This window comes from Prionailurus viverrinus, chromosome B3 (genome assembly GCF_022837055.1).
Source record: "Prionailurus viverrinus isolate Anna chromosome B3, UM_Priviv_1.0, whole genome shotgun sequence".
NCBI lineage: Eukaryota > Metazoa > Chordata > Mammalia > Carnivora > Felidae > Prionailurus > Prionailurus viverrinus.
Genome location: NC_062566.1, coordinates 81,939,663 through 81,960,147, shown reverse-complemented (window position 1 = coordinate 81,960,147; position 20,485 = coordinate 81,939,663). Strand labels below are relative to the sequence as shown.

The window sequence follows — 20,485 nt, the reverse complement described above, 5'->3', positions numbered from 1 at the left end:
CGAACCCACGGACCGCGAGATCGTGACCTGGCTGAAGTCGGACGCTCAACCGACTGCGCCACCCAGGCGCCCCTGGAATTCTTCTAACTTTACCTTAAGATCTCCAGAGAGTAAAAACATAGCAAAATCTTCAGGAAGATAACAAAAATCTTGATACCAAACCCATATAAGAATAGCATAAGAAATAAGCAAATCTCATTAATGAACACAGATGTAAAAATCATAAAATATTAGCAAGCAGAAACCAGCATTATAAAAAAAGGTAGTAATGTATTGTGACTAAGTTGTGTTACCTCATCACAGATTTATTCAATAGTTGAAAAGAAATGCACCCATTACACTAACATTAAAAAAGAAAATCAAAAGATAGGTAAAAAAATTTATAGAGATGAAGCATCTGATAAAATTCAACACACATTTCTTAAAAAACTCTTCGCATTCTAAAAATATAATCTGGCAACAGGTATCTTAAACCAAACAACAAACAAGAAAAATCCTCTAAGAATGGCAAAACATTAAAATCCATTCCCTTGATACTGGAACAAATCAAGAATCTTGGCAATTCACTCTTCTTTCAACCTAAACTTGAGGTCTTTGCATAAGCATTACAACAATGCAAAACCCCTAGGAAGAAAATAATACAACTTTACTGAGAGGTATAAAAGAAAACTTAAATAAAAGGAAATATTTACTGTGGTCATGAATTGGGAACCTTAAAATTATAAAATTGTTCAAACTGCATGTAGGCAAGCCATGTAGGACTCAGGGGCAGAGTTAGAAAGTACTGTAACCAAGGAGGGCCACTAAAATATCATTGGAATAAATTAGACGTATGATGTCAATTAACTAAGGTTTCTATATGTCACTCTTCACCTAACCAAAAATTTAAAACGTTCTTCAACAGTATCTACTACACGTGCAGTTACACGAAGTTAAAATTCAATAAACAATCCATGGCACTTCTCTGGCAACTTAAATTATTATCTAATTTTGAAACTTACAAACGTGCTTTCCATGAAACTGTTGGTTCAGAAGCAAAAACAAAGGCTACAAAAGCTGAAAAATTTTTTGCAAAATTTTTTTCAGAAATGTTTTCCTCAACTAGTGATGGAAAATTAGTATTTTAATCAGTATCTGCATAATAATTTTAAGATAACAAAATCCATTTCTTCCTATGCCCACTAAATAAAGATCTGACCAATATTTACAGGTTTAAAAAGGCTCTTCACTTGTCTTTGTCCAGCCCTACCTCCATGGGAGCACATGTCACAGCATATTTTAATTATTTACTTATCTGTCCCTCCCAATTAAGCAATCTGATTGAAAGAAGGTTTAAAATTCTCATTGTTGGGCCTGACTTATAACACTCAAGAAATATGTGCTGCATTACTAAAATCTAATTTTATAGATTTTTAGCTCTAAGAGAAGTTAATCAACCAAGGTTATAATCTCACAACTAATAAGCAGCAAACTAGTCATTTACTTATTTGTTTGGCAAGTATTTATTATTTTAGGTGCCAGATTCCAGGACTAAAACCTAGACCTTCTGATTCCTTCCTGTTCTTTTTATATAAAAGTAGAGAAAAAAATCTTTTAATTTTTCTAGTAATAAAATTTCTATCATAGAATTACAGCAGAGGAGAAACTCCTATTAGAGAGGAACTCACTACTGAACGAACATTGCCTGTTTTGCACAGCTGGAGGAAGACAATCCCTTAGTAATTAAACATGAAGAGGCCACACAAACTAGGAAAAATTTTCTAACTTTAGGCTAAAAAAAATTCAAAAAATCATAAAATCTAGAATAACTGAAAGATAAAAATAATTATAGTAACTCAAAAGCAAGACTGAAAAAGCCACGTTATTTGCTCAACTGTATATCTGGGGTTTTTAATAAAGTATTAGTTTTATTTTCTTCTATCTAAATATCTTCTGTATCTTATTAACACTTTTTATTTGGATGGCCTCTAAATAATAATCAGCTAAAACAATCATACAAAGCTATAGCAAGATAGTAATATTAAGAGAAATTTTAAAATTCCTAAGCACGTTAAGTAAAAATAACTTTCAGGACGTTTGGCAGTTTTAAGCAAAAATTGCTTGGAGTTATTTCTCAATTATAACTTTCAAAATGTAAAACTCATATATTTGTAATTGCACTGTTAAATAATAACATCTTTTATACAGAACGTACAGAAACCCAAGCATTTTCTGCCCAAAAAACAAGTGCAAAATCAATTTTTTTTCCACAGCTTTCTCACTCACACCTAATTTGATGGTAATTTGTTTAGCAATTCACCTTTTACTGAGTGTTGTAAATCATTCACCCTAAGTTTTCACAGGAGGAACACTTTTTACAAGTGGTATTCCCATTAGCTTATGTAGATTTCATATAAGTTATACAATTATGATCACAGATACAACTAGTATAAACAGGTTTGGGGACAAACACAAGTGACTGTTGGTAGGTATATAAATCAACTGAACTAGTAGGAGTAAAAGCATCTACAAGAGATCAATGTACTAACCTAATCACTGCACATACTATAGGCATCACTCCATTTGTTTATATCAAAAAAAAATGCAGAAGTTTAGTTATGCAGGCAAGCCATTAAATGGAAGCCATTTAAGGTAATTTTAACTGCATATTAAAGATTTTTAATATTTTTGGCCATTAGGGTACCAACAAAGTATAAGGATAGACCAATAGAAACTTAGCAATTCTATCAAAAAAATCAAATGTACACATTCCCCACTGATGACTGGAAAATAACACTTCTATATGTAAGGGCTAAAATTATATTTTACCTTTAGTTATACAGCAAATAGACCAATTATTTTACTGTATTAATATATGGGTCACTTAAGTTTAACCTTAGTATTACCTCCTCAGATACATGACCTTGTTTGCTATAGAGCAATAACTAGTATACAGCCCCATCTAGTGGAGAAATAGACAAACATTTCCAAAGCTTGTTTTCAGTCCTCCCAATGAATTTCACAGTAAACCAAACAAAACTGAATTTTAAAAAGGCCAGCTTTTCACTCATACTGTGTAATTACATTTTACCTAATCAATACTCTAACAACAAACATTTTCTATTTGTTCAGTGATATTTTTGAATATTTAAGATTTCCTCAACATCTTCTAACAAATTTTTTCATATGAACAAGATTAACAGTTGATTTTGTAAAGGAAAAACTTGGTATTCATACTGTTCCTTTAAAGAGGATAAAAGATACAAAAGTCATTCTATAAGTATGAAGTGACATTCTGCAAGCAAATGTCAGTGTAAAACTCTCTTCAAAGTTCCTATGGTCATGATTTCAAACAGGTAGGGAGATATAAACAAAACATAACCAGGGTTTGTAAACACTTTGCTGACCTTTCCCCAATGATAAATAACAAAGATGAATTTTTGTATTTTTAAAAAATTTGATGAAATACATTAATATTACAGCAGACTTTGAATTGACTATCAACATTTTCCCCTTTAATAACTATTCTTAAATACATATTTTTAAAATACAAAAACATTCTAATCATTGATGTAAGTACATTTCAAATCAAACTTACTTTTGAATCATGATACAAAACATAAGGCACCAATAGAAAGAGGTATAAAATCAGTAGTAACATTAAAAGATTTTTCCTCTTAATACTTATTTCCACATCTCTGCTTAAACTCATTGCAGCATTTAAGTGCATTCCTCTATACGCTGCTTTAATTAAAATTAGGGTCAATTAATTCATATGAATAACAGTTATACATTAATCTTTTAACAATGTAAAGATTTAATACTGTAATAATTCATATCTCTAGTGCCTGTTGAGCACAGTACTGAGCGGAGGAGTATATACATTTTAAATGAATAATCCAGTGTAAATACTTTTAATGAGATTGTCATCTTATTTTGAAAACTTTAACAAAATTTTCAACTTTCTATCTTTTCTTCATTGGTGAAGGTGCGTATTTTATTGAATCAAATTCTTTTAAATTTTCTTCCTTTTCAATATCATGACAGACTACAAAGTTTATGCACTTTACTTACTTTGATAAAATGGTTTTTAAAATTATTATTTCAAACCTACAACCTGACCTGAGGGGAGTCGTTGAAGATACTATCAACATTTGGGAGGGAATCCACTTGCTAAACAAGAATCTTAACCTCTAGGTATCCCAACACAAAGTTTTCTGCTATCCTTGGTGAGTATCGAATAGTCAAAGTTACCAGTTTATCAAAATTATCCTCTTCCCCTGACTCTATGGACTGTTTATTCTATGTATTAGGACAAGAAATGAAACGGTTTCCTTCTCAGTTAAAAACTAGAAAGTGAGAGGGAATATGGACCTAAGGCCCCCAAGGTCAATCAAAAACTTCATGTCATCCACATTTTACTCCTCTTGAAAGATTAGGGAAGAGGATTAGAGCCCTGGGTGAAGAGCAGACACTGGTGATGCTGAAAGACTAGGTTACAGAAAATTTGCATGGCTCTTACTTCATTGCATTAGGACAAGTCCTGTCTCTCTCATCAATAAAAGATCAGCAGCAAAAATCAAAGGTGCAAGTGCCATGGGGTAATGTCAAGGTAGGGCAAAAATCCTACTTCATACAGAAAAGAGATGAGATCTTAGTCCATCTGGACCTTAGTCCATTTTTGCTTTAACAAAAATACCATTGGAGTTGGCTCACAGACCACAGAAATTTATTTGTCACAGTTCTAGAGGCTGAAAGTCTGAGATCAGGCTGAGAGTTGAGTTCTGGTGAGAGTCCTCTTTCCGGCTGAAGACTGCCAACTTCTTACTGTATTCTTGCATGGCAGAGAGCAGAGAGGGGAAGCAAACTCCTCAAGCAAACTCCTCTTAGAAAGACACTAACCCCATGCAATGAGGGTAGAGCCCTCATGACATTACTGTATTCTAATTCTTCTTACACTTCCCACCAATACATCATACTGGGGTTGGGGTTTCAATATATGAATGGGGGCGGGGAGATACAAACATTCAGTTCATAACAACATGTAACCATCATTTACTATTCTACCTTCTCCAAAACCCAGACTTGTTGGACTAAAATCATAGCAGCTCCTATTTCCAACAGTGCAGGAAAACTGCATTTCTTACTCTTCTTTACATCCAGTTTTTGTGACAGATTTGAAGCCAAAAGAGTGTAAGCACAAGTATAAAGTGATATAAGCAAGTTTCTAGACTCACCCTTAAAGGCATTCTATGAGATCCTCTAGCCCTCTCTTCCCCTCTTGCAACAACCTTGAAAACCTTATTTGAGATGGTGGCATCACAAGATAGAAGGAACATGGACCTCTAAGCCAAACTCTGTATGAGTGAGAAATAACTTGTGTTGTATTAAGTCATGACATGGGGGTTATTAGTGCAACACAGACTCTCTTAATCTAATACACAACTTAACAGAATTCCAGCCTCCTACCTCCAATTCTGACCAGAGAAGTTCCCTGGTGCAGTAACAACAAATGTCAACAGGGATTCTGTGGTGCCTAAAAGTCTAAGACAAAGCTCACCCCACTCCCTCTTCTGAATATATACACACATATAGTCTTTCACAATACACATTGACACACATTTCATTTTTTTAGAACCTGTATATGTTTCAGTTCAGTTCCACCACCATTTCCAAACCCCAGATAAGAGATGGCAGACAGTGACTGTGTACTGGTTTAATAACTACAGCTGACACTTGAACAATGCAGGTTTAAACATATGCAGAATTTTTTATAATACAGTACAGTACTATGGATGTATTTTCTCTTCCCTATGATTTAAGATTTTATTTTTAAAGTAACCTCTACGCCCAACATGGGTCTCAAAAGGATAACTTTGAGATCAACAGTTGCATGCCCTATTGACTAAGTCAGCCAGGTGACCCCTTTATGATTTTCTGTCAGCACAGAGCCTGATGCGGGGCTCAAACTCATGAACCGTGAGATGATGTCCTGAGCCGAAGTTGGGCACTTAACCTACTGAGCCACCCAGGCGCCCCAATGGAAGGATTTAAACACTTTCAAAACAGAGTTCCCTTTCACTTAGTCACTTCCTGTAACTAGTTCAGGGCTGATCACTGTGGAATCATAAATGGAATACTGTATTTGGATACAGGTGCTGCCACTTATCAACTCTGTACGTACCCTTTGGCAAATCACTTCATTTTTCTGTTCTAGGGAATTGAGAAAATAAGTAGTCACTAAAAGTTTAGATTTCACAAGCTAGTAAAATCATAGGATTTTATTTTAAAGGGACTTAAAAAAATAGAAGCAACTACCTTCAATAATCGTAAAAAGAAGAACATTTTAGCAGAACATACCTTCAAAAAAGACAACCCTTTAAAAGGAGTAAGTTTAACTTTGTGAAAAAGCCAGGAAGATTCTGGGAAGATTGTGGTGGAAGCAGCATAGTTTTTTAATCTTCCCAAATATCTTTATAAAAAACCAGGGGAACCAGGATAGCAAAATGAAACCATAAAAAAGTATCTACCACAAAACTAGGTAAACACCAACATAGGACACCAACATTTAAAAGACCTGCATGATATCCAGCATCTGTGCAGACAGGAGGAGAGGGAAACGGAGCAAAGTGGTATCTGAGAGTCATGAGAATCCCTACAGGCAGCAAGTATGCTCTTGGCAAGCAAATAGGAATGCAAAAGGTCTGAAGTGAAGGAGCTGGAGCAATCAAAATCTTATGAACTGTCAAAACATTTGGACAAAGTTTCTTATACACTGGGGAGAAACTAAAAATAAAGTCTAAATTTGTAGGGAAGAGACAATATGGACAAAGTAAAAATAAAGTCCAGGTAAAAGCTGGGGAAGGGAAGGTGGTACAGCCAAAAGATGTTAAAAAGTTACTGGCCATTCTTTAAATCTTCTCAAAAACAACAGGAAACATTTTTCTGACTAATTACTTATGTTTAAAACTTTTGACAACTCATTTAGAAGATTTCAAAGGGCTTAAAAATCATTACATTCTGGTATAAACAGAATGGTTACAATTAATCCATAACCATTCAAAGTCATAGCTGATCCAATATTAATGTCAAATGATGCCTGCAAATTCTTGACCTGCTAAATGATGGGGGGGGGGGGGGGGGGGGACACTGACACACAAATTCCAGACACTGCCCAAACTATCATATCCCTTGGAAAAAATTCCAAAATATACTAACACAAAAGTAAAAAAGGAGGAAAAAAATCACCCCTTATATTTGCCACCAAAATATACTCTTAAAATCTTAGTGTGTTCCCTTTGTCATTTTTTATATTTAATTTTTTCACAATAACATATCATAAACATTTTTCTTCAAAACACTCCAATAACGATTGACTTTAATATTGCACTTAATGAGGGTGCCTGGGTGGCTCAGTCGGTTGGTTACACATCTGACTTGGATTCAGTTCAGGTCATGATCTCGCAGTTCATGAGTTCAAACCCCACATCAGGTTCTGCACTGACAGTGTGAAGCATGCTTAGGATTCTCTCTTTCTCCTATTCTCTCTGCTCCCCGCCGCCCCCCCCCCCCCCACTTCTCTCTCTCTCTTTCTCTCAAAATAAAGAAACTTAAAAAGTACTCTTAAAAAAATATTCCATTGGACGGCAAATCATCATTTTCTGTTAAGAAAAGCACTAGATGGAGCATGTTTGTGGCAGCTTTTTAAAATCTCATTAAATATGGGAATGTTAAATACTAGTCTAAATTTTTATCCACTAAAATGCAAATAATACAATCTTTGGCTTTTCATAAAGTAATTCCTAAAATTAAGAACACATTTTAGATGAAAAACTATTTCAAAAAACTTTAGTGAAGAAATATTTAATTTCTCTAATACATAAGGTATATTTGCATGTAAACCAAACACGAGCTTTCAGAACCAACCAATTAGTAATCATATGACAAAACATTTTAATTGAGATTTTAATCTAAAATGGCTAGCAAAAATACAGGCATTTTAAAGATGTATACATAGATTTTACTTTAAACTAAGATGGAAATTAATCACCTGCATGAAATAAAAACAGTAGAAATGAGCCACTGAAATCCTAAACCGAGTTTACCAGTAAAGAATCATAAAGAAACTCACAGTGAGTTTTTGTATGTGAACTTCCTAAATTACTGTTCACCTACCCAAATGAATTAGAATAATCTTGCCCACTGTGCCAGCTCATGCCACTGAATAAAATGTACTACTTTGGGATATCATATGCTATATCACACAGTATCTGCAGCTCCCATGCTGGTAATAAGCTCTCTGACATAAATTAAGGAAATGGCTTTGATTTACATTCAATTTAAAAGATAATAAAAGTATTACAGTAATAATTAATATCCAGACATGCTACTTAAAAAAGAAATATGTAATAGTTCATTAAAAAGAACAAATTTAAACGTTTAATTTTTTTAGCTTATATGTATATGGTTGGGACTTACTACAAAACAGCATTTTAACACCTGAATGCAAACAGCACCTGTAAAAAATTACCATTCAAGTTCCATCCAAGAAGTAGAGTAATAATGCAAAAATTTTTCTAATTAATGTGATAAACACTTATATCCTTGTATCTTAACATAAAATTATATGATATTGGATCATACTTGATAAGACTACTTCCTAAGATCAAAACAGTATCTAAAATAAAAATACACAAATAATGAAATGGACACAGTAGGGGAGGAAAAACTTTACCTCCATCTTCTTAGGGTTCCTGGCTGGACCTGAATAGTAAACTCACAAAGACTGGTTAACAGGAGAAAAGTAGGTAAATTCATTTAATTTAAGTTTTATGTGACCTGGGAACCTTCACAAGGCAATGAAGACCTAAAGAAAAAGTTAAGCCTAGAAAGTCACAGAAAAATGTGACAGGACAAAAAAGGTACAAGCCAAGGAGTAAAATGGGGGAAACTTAGCAATGCCTGTTCATCTGGATTCCCCTTGGTTTCCCCCTAGCTTTGGAGATAAAGATGTTCTTTTCCTCCAGGTATAGGAAGAGCACCCCTCACATGAGGGTCTTATGACCTGCTTCAGAGGAGAAGGGAGATGCACTTATCTGTTTCTCAAAATCTTTCAGATTAAAATATTCAATAAGCCAAAGTGCCATATTTTGGAGCCGCTTATTCTGAACCACACCAACACAAAATGAAAATATCTTACAAATTACCCTTTCCTAACTATTTATTTTTTAGGATAATAGAGCACATGGCCGGGGGGCTTGCAAATACTAATCAAAAGAAAGTAGGAGTGGCTACATTAATTTCAAAGTAAAACAAGAAAGACTACATTAGTCTTACTAAGTCTTGTCTTACTAAGTACATTAAAGGGTTTAATTCACTAACAAGACAAAAGCAATCCTAAATATGTAAGCACTTCACAACAGTGTCAACATACCCAAGGTAATAACTGATGAAAGGAGCAACAAACAAATCCATAATTATAGTTGGAAACTTCACTACCTCTCTCAATAATCAGAAGAATAAAAACTCAGAAAATCAGCAATGTAGAAGACTCAGTATTATCAACAAACTTGACCTAATTGATATTTATAGAAAACTCCTCCCAACATGACAGAATACACAATCCTTTCAAATACATGGCATTTATCAAAAAAGAGCCTATCTTGGTCCATTAAAAGAAACAAAACAAAACAAAACAAAACAAAACAAAACCCTCAACACATAAGAATTGAGACTATACAGGGGCACCTGTGTGGTTCATTCAGTTAAACATCCAACTTCGGCTCAGGTCACAATCTCATGGTTCGCGAGTTTGAGCCCCGCATCGGGCTCTGTACTGACAGCTCAGAGCCTGGAGCCTGCGTGGGATTCTGTTTCCCTCTCTCTCTGCCCCTCCCCTGCTCCCCAGCTGTCTTTCTCTCTCTCAAAAATAAATAAAGATTAAAAGAAAAATTTTAAAGGATTGAAACCATACAAATTATGTTATTTTACCACAACAGAAATAAACTTGCGGGGCGCCTGGGTGGCGCAGTCGGTTGAGCGTCCGACTTCAGCCAGGTCACGATCTCGCGGTCCGGGAGTTCGAGCCCCGCGTCGGGCTCTGGGCTGATGGCTCGGAGCCTGGAGCCTGTTTCCGATTCTGTGTCTCCCTCTCTCTCTGCCCCTCCCCCGTTCATGCTCTGTCTCTCTCTGTCCCAAAAATAAATAAATGTTGAAAAAAAAATTAAAAAAAAAAACAGAAATAAACTTGAAATCAATAATAGTAAGATATCTTAAAAATTCCCCAATACTTCTAAATAACCCACGGTTCAAAAAAGGAAGAAGGGAAATTTCAAAATATTCTCAACTATATAAAAATGGAAACATAAGATATCAAAATTTGTGGGATGTAGCTAGATTAGTGCTTGGAGGGAAACTTATAGTACTAAACACATATATTAAAAAGGGAGGAAGAAAAACAAATTTTTTTAAGAGAGGAAGACCTCTTATTAATACTTTAGCTTCCACCTTTAAAAAAAATACAAAATTAAGGGGCGCCTAGCTGGCTCAGCTGGTTGAGTGACTTCGGCTCAGGTCATGATCTCGTGGTTTGTGAGTTCAAGCTCCACATCAGGCTCTGTGCTGACAGCTCAGAGCCTGGAGTCCACTTCAGATCCTGTGTCTCCCTCTCTCTGCTCCTCCCCTGATCTCCCTCTCTCTGTCCCTGTCTCTCTCAAATATAAACATTAAAAAAAATTATTTTTAATACAAAATTAAGAAAAAATTAAACTCAAAGAAAGCAGCTGGAAGGAAATGGTAAAGATCAAAAATCAATGAAATTGAAAATGTATAATCAACGTAGAAAATCTATGAAACCAGGACACCTGGGTGGCTCAGTCTAAGTGTGTGACTCTTGATTTCAGCTCAGGTCATGATCTGGAGGATTGTGGGATTGATCCCATGTCAGGCTCTGCTTGGAAATCCCTTTCTCTCTGCCCCTCCCTCACTGACACATGCATTCTCTCTCTCTCTCTCTCTCTCAAAATAAATAAACATTGTGAAAAAAAGAAAAAGAAAATCAATGAAACCAAAAGCTAGTTCTGTATAAAAAAAAAAAAATCAAAGAAATTGGTAAGCTTCTAGCTAGGCTGGTCAAGATAAAAATAAAGGAGATATAAATTGCCAGTATCAGGAAGAAGAGAAGTGATCCCATAGGGATGAAAAAGATAAAAAGGGACTATTACAAAGAACTTCATATCTATAAATTTGACAAACTCCTTGAAAGACACAACCTGCCAAAGCTAATGCAGTAAGAATAGATAGCCAGAATAGTCCTATTTCTATTAAAGAAACTGAATTCATAGTTTGAAGAAACCTTCCAACAGAGAAAACTCCAGACTCAGAGGTTATACATCTCTGAAATCCCCTTTCTCTCCTGAAAACCTCCTTCCTGAGGAGGCTCCTCTTGAATCTGGACCATATGTTCTCTAGGCCAGCTATATAGCTGTCCCTCCTAGAACATCATTTCACTGTTCTCCTGGGTTAGATTTATGGTTTCCTACATTCCAGGCCTTTCTTTCACTTCTTTATTTTGCTTGAGCCTAACTTCTGATGCTTTCCAGGCATGAAAATATCTTTGTTCTACTCCCATACTTCATTGTTAAGTAGCCACAATTCTGGTCAAGAAGACTGCTGTTGGTACACTCAGTTCTTTTTTCTATTTTGGTTTTCTCTCTGGAAACCTTCAAGATTTCTTTAATTTTTTTTTTCATTCTTGATGCTGTGAAATTTCAGCCACAGAGGCAGATTTTGTCTTGTTTTAAATGTTGAACATTCTTAGAAACAGAAACGGAATGTTATGATTCTGTTTCTGTTATGTTATGATTTTTAATGAAGGTTGTTTTGGTTAGGGTGATAGAATATGGGGTAACATTTCACTGTAATCTTTTTATATATGTTGCTTGCAAGAGTTTGTAACAAGCATATATTATTTTTATAAAAGCTATGCCATTAAAAAATAACAAGAAAGTCACACAATATCAATTAAACTTTAGATATTCACACTCTGATTCCATAATTCTACTTCTATAAATCTATGTTCTAGCAAGGGGTGCAAATATATACATACAAGAATGTATATAGCAGTGCTGTTTATACCATTAAAAAACTGGAAACAGCACAAATGTCTAGCGGTTAGGGTTGGTACTATATCTATAGTATATATCTATGGTATATATATATATGGTATATGGTATATATCTATGGTACTTATATACTATAAACATTATTATGCATATAAAAACATCTATGGTACTTATATACTATAAACATTATTATGCATATAAAAACACTGACACAGATGTATAAAATATTACTAAATGAAAAAGAGTATTGTAAAATAATAAAGCATTACCATTGTTACATTAAAATAAAAAAGCAAACAAACCAAACCATGTGTTTGGGTATATATACACATATAAGGAAAAGCATAAAAGCCTGAAAAGATGCATCCCAGGACACAATGCTTCTACAAAAGAATGGTAAAGGATATATAATTTCCACAATAACTGAAAATGGAATAATATATGAATGGATTTAATGATCACCAAATGCTCCAAATGTAAGACAAAGATGCCCTATTGGATTTTTAAAAATCCAATTCTATGCCCACATTAACCAAAAGAAGGCTGACATAGGTATCAAAATTCAAGAGATCACAGACAAGAGAAGACTAAGGAAACATAACTAAATGCAACATGGGATCTGGATTGGGTCCTAGAACAACAACAATAACAACAAAATTAATGGAAAAACAGGTGATATTTGGATAAAGTGTATAGTTTTGTGAATATTATAACAATATTAATTTCTTGGTTTTGATCATTGTACTATGATTACACATTGTATTAACATTAGAAGTAGGGTGAAGAATTTTTACAGGAACTCTGTAGTATTTTTCTAACTTTTTAGTGAATCTAAAATTATTTCAAAATTAACAGCTTTTAAAAATAGCAGACTAGACTTGGGACGCCTGGGTGGCTCAGTCGACTAAGCCTCCTCTGACTTCAGCTCAAGTCACGATCTCACAGTTTGTGAGTTCGAACCCCCTGTTGGGCTCTCTGCTGTCAGCACAGAGCCCACTTGGGATCCTCTGTTCCCACCCCCTCTGCCCTTCCCCTGCTTATACTCTCTCTCTCAAAAATAAATAAACATTAGGGGCACCTGGGTGGCCTAGTTAGTTAAGCGTCTGACTCGGGCTCAGGTCATGATCTCATGGTTAGTGAGCTGGAGCCCCAAGTCAGGCTCTGTGCTGATAGCTCAGAGCCTGAAGCCTGCTTCGGATTCTATGTCTCCCTCTCTCTTTCTGCCTCTCCCCCGCTTGCACTCTCTCTCTCTCTCTCTCTCTCAAAAATAAACATTAAAAAAAAAGCACTTTAAAAAAATAGATAAACATTAAAACATTTTTAAAACTCAGAGCAGACTTTAAAACAAAAGGCATTACTAGAGATAAAAAGGAACACTTCTTACTGGGGAGAAAAAGCTTCAATTCATAAGAAGATAGACTACTTATAAAGTTGTATGTTTCTGATAACATGATCTGAAAATAAATAAATCAAAAATTGATAGAACTACTAGGGAGAAATAAATCTATGATTACACACAGAGATTTAGTACACTGTAAATTCTCAGTATTTATCAATCAAGCGAGCACGTGCGTGCTCGCACACACCCACAGCCCACAACCACGCCACACACACAAATCAGTAAGGAAAGAGATTTTAAAAACAGCATTAAGAAACTTCATCTAACAGTCACGATAAAGCATGGCACCAACCACAGAATTCACATCTGTTCCTCTCTCACACACACTCATATTTACTCAGCATTTAAAAAAACAAAAAATACATATACAAAGCAAGTACTCGCACATTAATATTTTGATGGTAGTTACAGGGGTATTAACTTTTTAATTATTCATTGAACTGTCCACATTATTTTATATCCTTTTCTTTACATGTATTACATTTCACAATAAAGTTTTTAAAAAGTTAACTTATCTATTAGATGTCATTTTTCCCCCAGTTTTTTAAAACTTGTTCCACAGCAGCAAAATTCTCAAGACACAATTATGAAGGAGGGGAAGTTGGTATACTTCAACAGAATATAAAACAAGATTCAGGATTAAGGGTTCCAGCAAAATAATCCCTGTTGTACTCTAGTAGCTTCCAAAATTTATAAATCCAGGAATACTACAGGCAAGTCTCAAAATAGCATTTATTTACAATCAAATCACCATAATGCAAAACTACAGATAAACAAGAGTAAACAACATGAGTATATGCATCCCAAACAGTAAAATATCTAAATTAAAAATACCTTCAATACAGACAATAACTGAATCAGAGGTGAACATGTCAAGTGCCAAAAGGAGATTTACAGTAAATTTGTCTCATCAATTAGCCACTTTAATGAAACCCTCAACCAAAGTATTAATTCTCAACTTTCAAAGTAATATCTCCTTATGTTGCCTGTCTTGAAATCAAATATACAGCAATTAAGTTATAACCAAAACAAATACAGAATAGTTAAATGATTATTTTACTTTTCAAAAAGTAAAAATAACATATTCTCAAATATGTTTAAAATGATAAAAATAGACTGAAGCTATGTTCACAAAACTCCAGGATGAACTATTTATTTTTAAAAAGTTTATTTTTATTAAAAATTAAAAATTGGGGGTGCCTGAATGGCTCAGTTGTTTAAGCATCCAACTCTTGCTTTCAGTTCAAGTCATGATCTGGCAGTTTGTAGGTTTAAGCCCCATGTCGGGCTCTGCACTGCTGGCTGGCAGCGCCTGCTTGGGATCCTAGCTCTCTGCCCCTCCCCTGCTCACATTCTCTCTCTTTCTTTCTTTCTCTCTCCCTCTCTAAGTATAAATAAATAAACTTCAGGGGAAAAAAAAAACCTTTAAAAAAATTAAAAATTGGGGCACCTGGATGGCCTAGTCAGTTAACTGTCCAACTTCAGCTCAGGTCATGATCTTGTGGTTGGTGAGTTTGAGCTCCACATCGGGCTCTGCGCTGACAGTGCTGAGCCTTTTTGGGATTCTCTCTCTCCCTCTCCTTGACTTGCTCGTGTTCTCTTTCAAAATAAATAAACTTTTACAATAAATTAAATATTACTACGAGTAGTTTATTACTTAACTGTTGCTGCTACACAAATTACTCCAGAACTTAGGCCAAAACAACACACATTTGCTATCTTAGTTCCTGAGGAATCTACTGCTGCTTAGATAGGTCCTGGGGTTCAGGGTCTCTAACAAGGTGGTAATCAAGGCATCAGGCAGGGCTACAATCATTTTAAGGTTTCACTGGGACAAGATTTTCCAACTTGACTCAGTGGCTGTTGGCAGGATTCACTTCTTAGGGGTTACTGAACTGAGAACTTCAATTCTTTGTGGGCTATTGGCCAAAGGCTCTCCTCAATTCCTTGACAGGGGGATCTTTCTAAGGTCAGTTCATGAGATAGCAGATGGCTACATCAAAGTGAGCAAGCAAGAAAGGTACAGCAAAAAGGAGGTTATAGTCTACTATAACATAATCTCGTAAGTGACAGCCCAGCACTTTTGACATAGTCTATCAGAAGTGAGCCTTTTAGTAGTCAACCTCAAGGGAAAAGGATTACACAAGAGTGTGAATACCAGGGTTATCTCAGAAGGCTGGCTCTTACAAGTAGCATAACAGAAAAGGAAACCGAAATAAAAGTCAGGAGAACTAGATTCTAGTAACTATGTGGCTAACTACAATGTCTCAGTATCTTCACTGAGAAAAAATGAGGCCTAAATGACCTCTAGGGTAATTTAAATTCTAAATTCTGTGCTTCTCTACGAAGTCTTTTGAAAAGAGTTACCAAGGATTAGAGATATTTGGTCAAAATGCCTCATTTTATAAAAACCAAATTCCAGGAAAGGTTAACGTAGACAGGTAGTAAGCCACACTTATTCTGCTCTTATACCCAGTGCTTTTGCATTATGGCACGGCACATTGCTTTTACAGTCAATGTCCTAAAACAGCCCTATCCCCTCTTTATAATAGTATCAAAATCCAAGATATTGAATGGAAGTTGAGAGTAATAATACACTAACAAGAGCAGCAAAAACTGATTAATGTATTGAGAATAATAATAAAGTACTAACAAGAGCAGCAAAAATTGATGTTGTGGATTTACCTTTTTCTTTCACCAACCCTAAAACAATCTCTGTAGGTGGCATGTGAGATGAAAATGAACTATCCTCTGCCCATCCCCAGTCACATGTATCTAGACATTTTAGTAATAAATCTGCTGGACGGGAAGTATAAAAGCAACAAATAATAAATCGTAGCAGAGAAATACAGTCACTTTAAATAAAGAAAACAAGATTAAATATAACCTAAATGAAGCATCTAAAAATTGAAACTGCAACCAGAAAAGGCAAGGTTTGTCCCCACTGGAATCCTAGAAAATACAGAGTCCCAGAGGTCGACAATGACAATATGATGCAGGCAATGTCCAGGAAAGTAGGTACTCTAGGAAGCTAATGACAACATCTGGGTCCAGATGTCCACGGTCCAGCACCGTTAAACATTTGCATTACATAAACACCCCATTTGTTCCTATATTAGATCCACTTTATACCCTTTACCAACCCTAATATTTGTAATGACTCCAACTCTGATGCAAGAAGTACAGTTAAAACAATGCATATAAGTACAATTATTTTGTGTGGCAATTATGAAGCAGTAAGGTATTTGCATTAGTCAAAATATGTGTGAATGTGTGTGTAAAAACACATGCATATAATTGCAGAAATGGATCCAAAATTTCTATGTAAGAAAGGAGTAAGGACAGCAGTGGTTGGTGGTGGAAGCTAGGTCTAGTGGCTTATCTTAAATCTTAATATTTTATCTTATCTCATAATAATCAAGTAAGAATGACCAAAACTCAGTTATCTATCTCAAAGAAAAGATCAAGTTGATGAGAATACCCCTAACTCTCTCATTGGTTTTAGCATATTATCTAACTACATTCATAAATTCACTTCTATAAACCACCTAAAATAAGAGAAATTGTTAGCTAAAAATGTTAACATAGACTGAAATAATAGTCAAAAAAATTTTTTTTGATATTTTCCAAAGTTTTTTGATATTTTTTGGTACTGAGTGAAATGCAGGGGGCCCAAAGTAAGAGAAGATGAACTGGACAGTCCAATGTGGCATTTAAAGAAGAGAGGACCTCTATCACGGGCAGGGATGAAATAGCTGAGTTTCATGGCCCAAGCCATTGGTTATTACTTTCCATATTATGAGAATATTCAATCAGGTAGATAAAAATTTTAATCATGCCATCCCATGATGGAATGGCTCAAAAGACAGTATCTGAAAGTACTGCAAAAAGTATTTTATGCTTTTTGTACTTTTTTTTTTTTCTCAAAGTGTCCAGAACTGTTTGGATATTCATCCCTTTCTTAGCATTTTATGCACTATCAGAAAATGGGTTGTATCTCCTGTCTTTTCTCACCTTTTACCTGTCTTTTGTTTCTCAGTTATAAAGGGCTGGGAAAAAGTAGGAGCAGTAAGAACAGTTTAGGGAAGCCTGAACCAGCTATCTAATTAGCCCTGAGGTAAAACAGGTAAGAAGCAAAGAAAATATACTTAGAGATTTAAAATTTAACTCCAAAACACTATAGCACATGCTGCTTAACACTATTATTTAACCTCAAAACACTATAGCGCACAATACTTAATACTGTTAGTTTTCAGGTTTTTTTTTTTCCAATGTAGCCCCTCTCAACTAATAATTTCACCACCACCAATGGGCTAAAGATTGAACTGTCATTTTGAACATTTTCCAACATAGTAGGTTGGCAGTCTATGAAACAAGAATCAAAGAAAGGGGGGAGGAAGAGAGGGAGGGAGAGAGGGAAGGAAGGCAAGCTAGCAAGCAGGCAGGCAAAAAAGAAAGAAAAGAAAAAGAGAAGGAAGGAAAAGAAGGAAGAAAATAAAATAGAAGCTGTATATTGTATATGGACTGCAAAGCCTAAAACGCAAGCAGTCATAGCTTTATATGGTAGTGCTTTAAATGAATCTTTACAGGGATGCCTGGGTGGCTCAGTAGGTTAAGCGGCCGACTTCAGCTCAGGTCATGATCTCACCGTTTGCGAGTTCGAGCCCCGCGTTGGGCTCTGTGCTGACACCTTGGAACCTGGAGCCTGCTTCTGTTTGTGTGTCTCCCTCCTTCTCTGCCCCTCCCCTGCTCATGCTCTGTCTCTCTCTGTCTCAAAAATAAGTAAAACATTACGAAAAGAATTTTTAAATGAATCTATACAATGCAAGGACTGCCTATATTTACTATTTGGCCCCTAACAAAAAAATTTGATGACCCTTGCAATAGAGGATATCCAAATGGCCAATAACATATGAAAAGGTGTTAAGTATTACTAGTCATTAAGGAAATTACGGAAAAACACCGTGATACCACTACACACCCACCAGAATGGAAAAAATGGAAAAGACAACACTAAGTGTCACGAGCACTTGGAGGAGCCAGAATTCTCAAACAATGCCAAGTAGGAGTGTTGAAACAACTGATTCGAACAACTTTTTTGGTAATATACACAAGAAATACATACCTGCATACCCTATAGACATTTCACCAACAGGTACGTGTATATCTAACAGAAATGTATACATAGGTTCACCAAAATACAGCTGACCATTGGATAATGCAAGGGTTGGAAGCACCAACCCTACACAGTCAAATATACAAGTTTAACTTTTGACTCCCTAAGAATTTAATTACTAACAGCCCACTGCTGACTGGAAGCCTAATCGATAACATAGTCTATTAACACACATTTGGTGCATGTATTATATACTATGTTCTTTTTTAAAAAGTTTTTTAGCATTTATTCATTTTTGAAAGGCAGAGAGAGAGCACGCAAATGGGGGAGGGGCAGAGAGGGAGGGAGACACAGAAACAGAAGCAGGCTCCAGGTTCCAAGGTGTCATCACAGAGCCCGACGCGAGGCTCAAACTCACGGTCCGGACCGCGAGATCATGACCTGAGCTGAAGTCGGACGCTTAACCTACTGAGCCACCCAGGCGCTGCTATATACTATATTCTTACACTAAAGCTAGAGAAAACATTAAGAAAATCATAAGGAAGAGAATATACATTTACAGTTGTATACTATATTTATAAAAAAAAAAAAAATCCACACATGGGTGGACCCCTGCAGTCTAAACACATGTTGTTCAAGGGTCAACTCTACTTACAAAAATGTTCATAATAGCCAAAAACTGGATGGAACACTATACAGCATAAGAACTACTGCTACATAATTTGTGTAAATCTCACAAACACAATAGTGAGCAAAAGTGACACTCAAAGGACTATTTATTGCATGATTCCATTTATATAAAGCCAATTAACAAGTAAATTCATAGATGACTTTAGAAATTGACATAATGGTTACCTCTGGAACGGAATCACACAAAGTGGAGTTCCTAAGATTCAAGTAATGTCCTTTCTTGATCTAGGTACTAGACACATGGATATGTATGCTCTGTACACTTTTGATTTATGCGGTTTTCTCTATGTGTATTATACCTTAAAAATTAACACACTAAAAAGATTTTTATAAAATCTATTCCTTTAAAGGACTGTCCACCCTTTCATTTTTCTGACTTATCATCATTACTTCTCACCAATGAGATCTCTTAATTCCTGTTATATAGAAGTCAACTTAGTTATTTTTCTTGGTATAGTATTGCACAGGATACCCAAATGATTATGCACCTGTCATTTTCGGTTAGTACCACACTAGATGCCAAGGTGAAACTTTGAAAAGCCAGTAACTTATGATAGTATGTTAAAGTTACCGGGAGGGTGGGGGAGCCTTGAAAAGTGGTTTTGTTTGGCCCTTTGTTTTGGTTTACCTTTGTCTATCTCCACAGTGATTTAATCTGCATAAAATGTTCAAAGGAGCTTTTCAAAAAGCCTGATCTTGTGGAAAGCTTTCTTTCTTTCTTTCTTTCTTTCTTTCTTTCTTTCTTTCTTTCTTTCTTTCTTTCTACCATCCTGCTGCTACCTTGTGTTTAGTTACTTCCATTCATGGAGCTTAAAATATTTCACAAATACTGTTGGGTGGTGTCACCTTCCAGAAAAATTTGGGCTCAGGCACACTGTGAACCTAAAAATTTCTAACAGTACCTTTCTACAGCTCCGCTCCTAGTGCCTAAAGAAGCACCGTCTTCTATGCTAAAACTTATAAGTGCGAGAACTGAAATCCACAAAGATTAAGTCACTCTCAAGGACACAGAGTCATGGGCTGAGCCAGGACCTGAACTCTCCAACTAACAGCCACTTAAGGGAAAAACAAACAAAAATCTACACCCTTGAATAAATGCTCAGCTGTTGAACTTCTGTAATAAGAAACAGGAGGGTGCCGAAACTATGCCCAGAAAGAGGACCTGAGGACCCCACGACG

General features: G+C 35.6%; 1 protein-coding gene across 8 annotated transcripts in view; it reads right to left on the bottom strand.

Moving 5' to 3' along the window:
- The window catches only part of MIPOL1 (mirror-image polydactyly 1), a 329,171-nt gene that overhangs the window by 293,251 nt on the left and 15,435 nt on the right, over positions 1-20,485 (bottom strand). The window contains exon 1 of one of the 8 annotated variants that reach the window (XM_047863348.1): positions 5,217-5,339. The exons of the other annotated variants lie outside the window; for them this stretch is intronic. The gene's annotated coding sequence lies outside the window, so the exon portion shown is untranslated. Of the gene's footprint in view, positions 1-5,216; positions 5,340-20,485 lie in introns of those variants that run through there. 8 annotated transcript variants of the gene reach the window in all.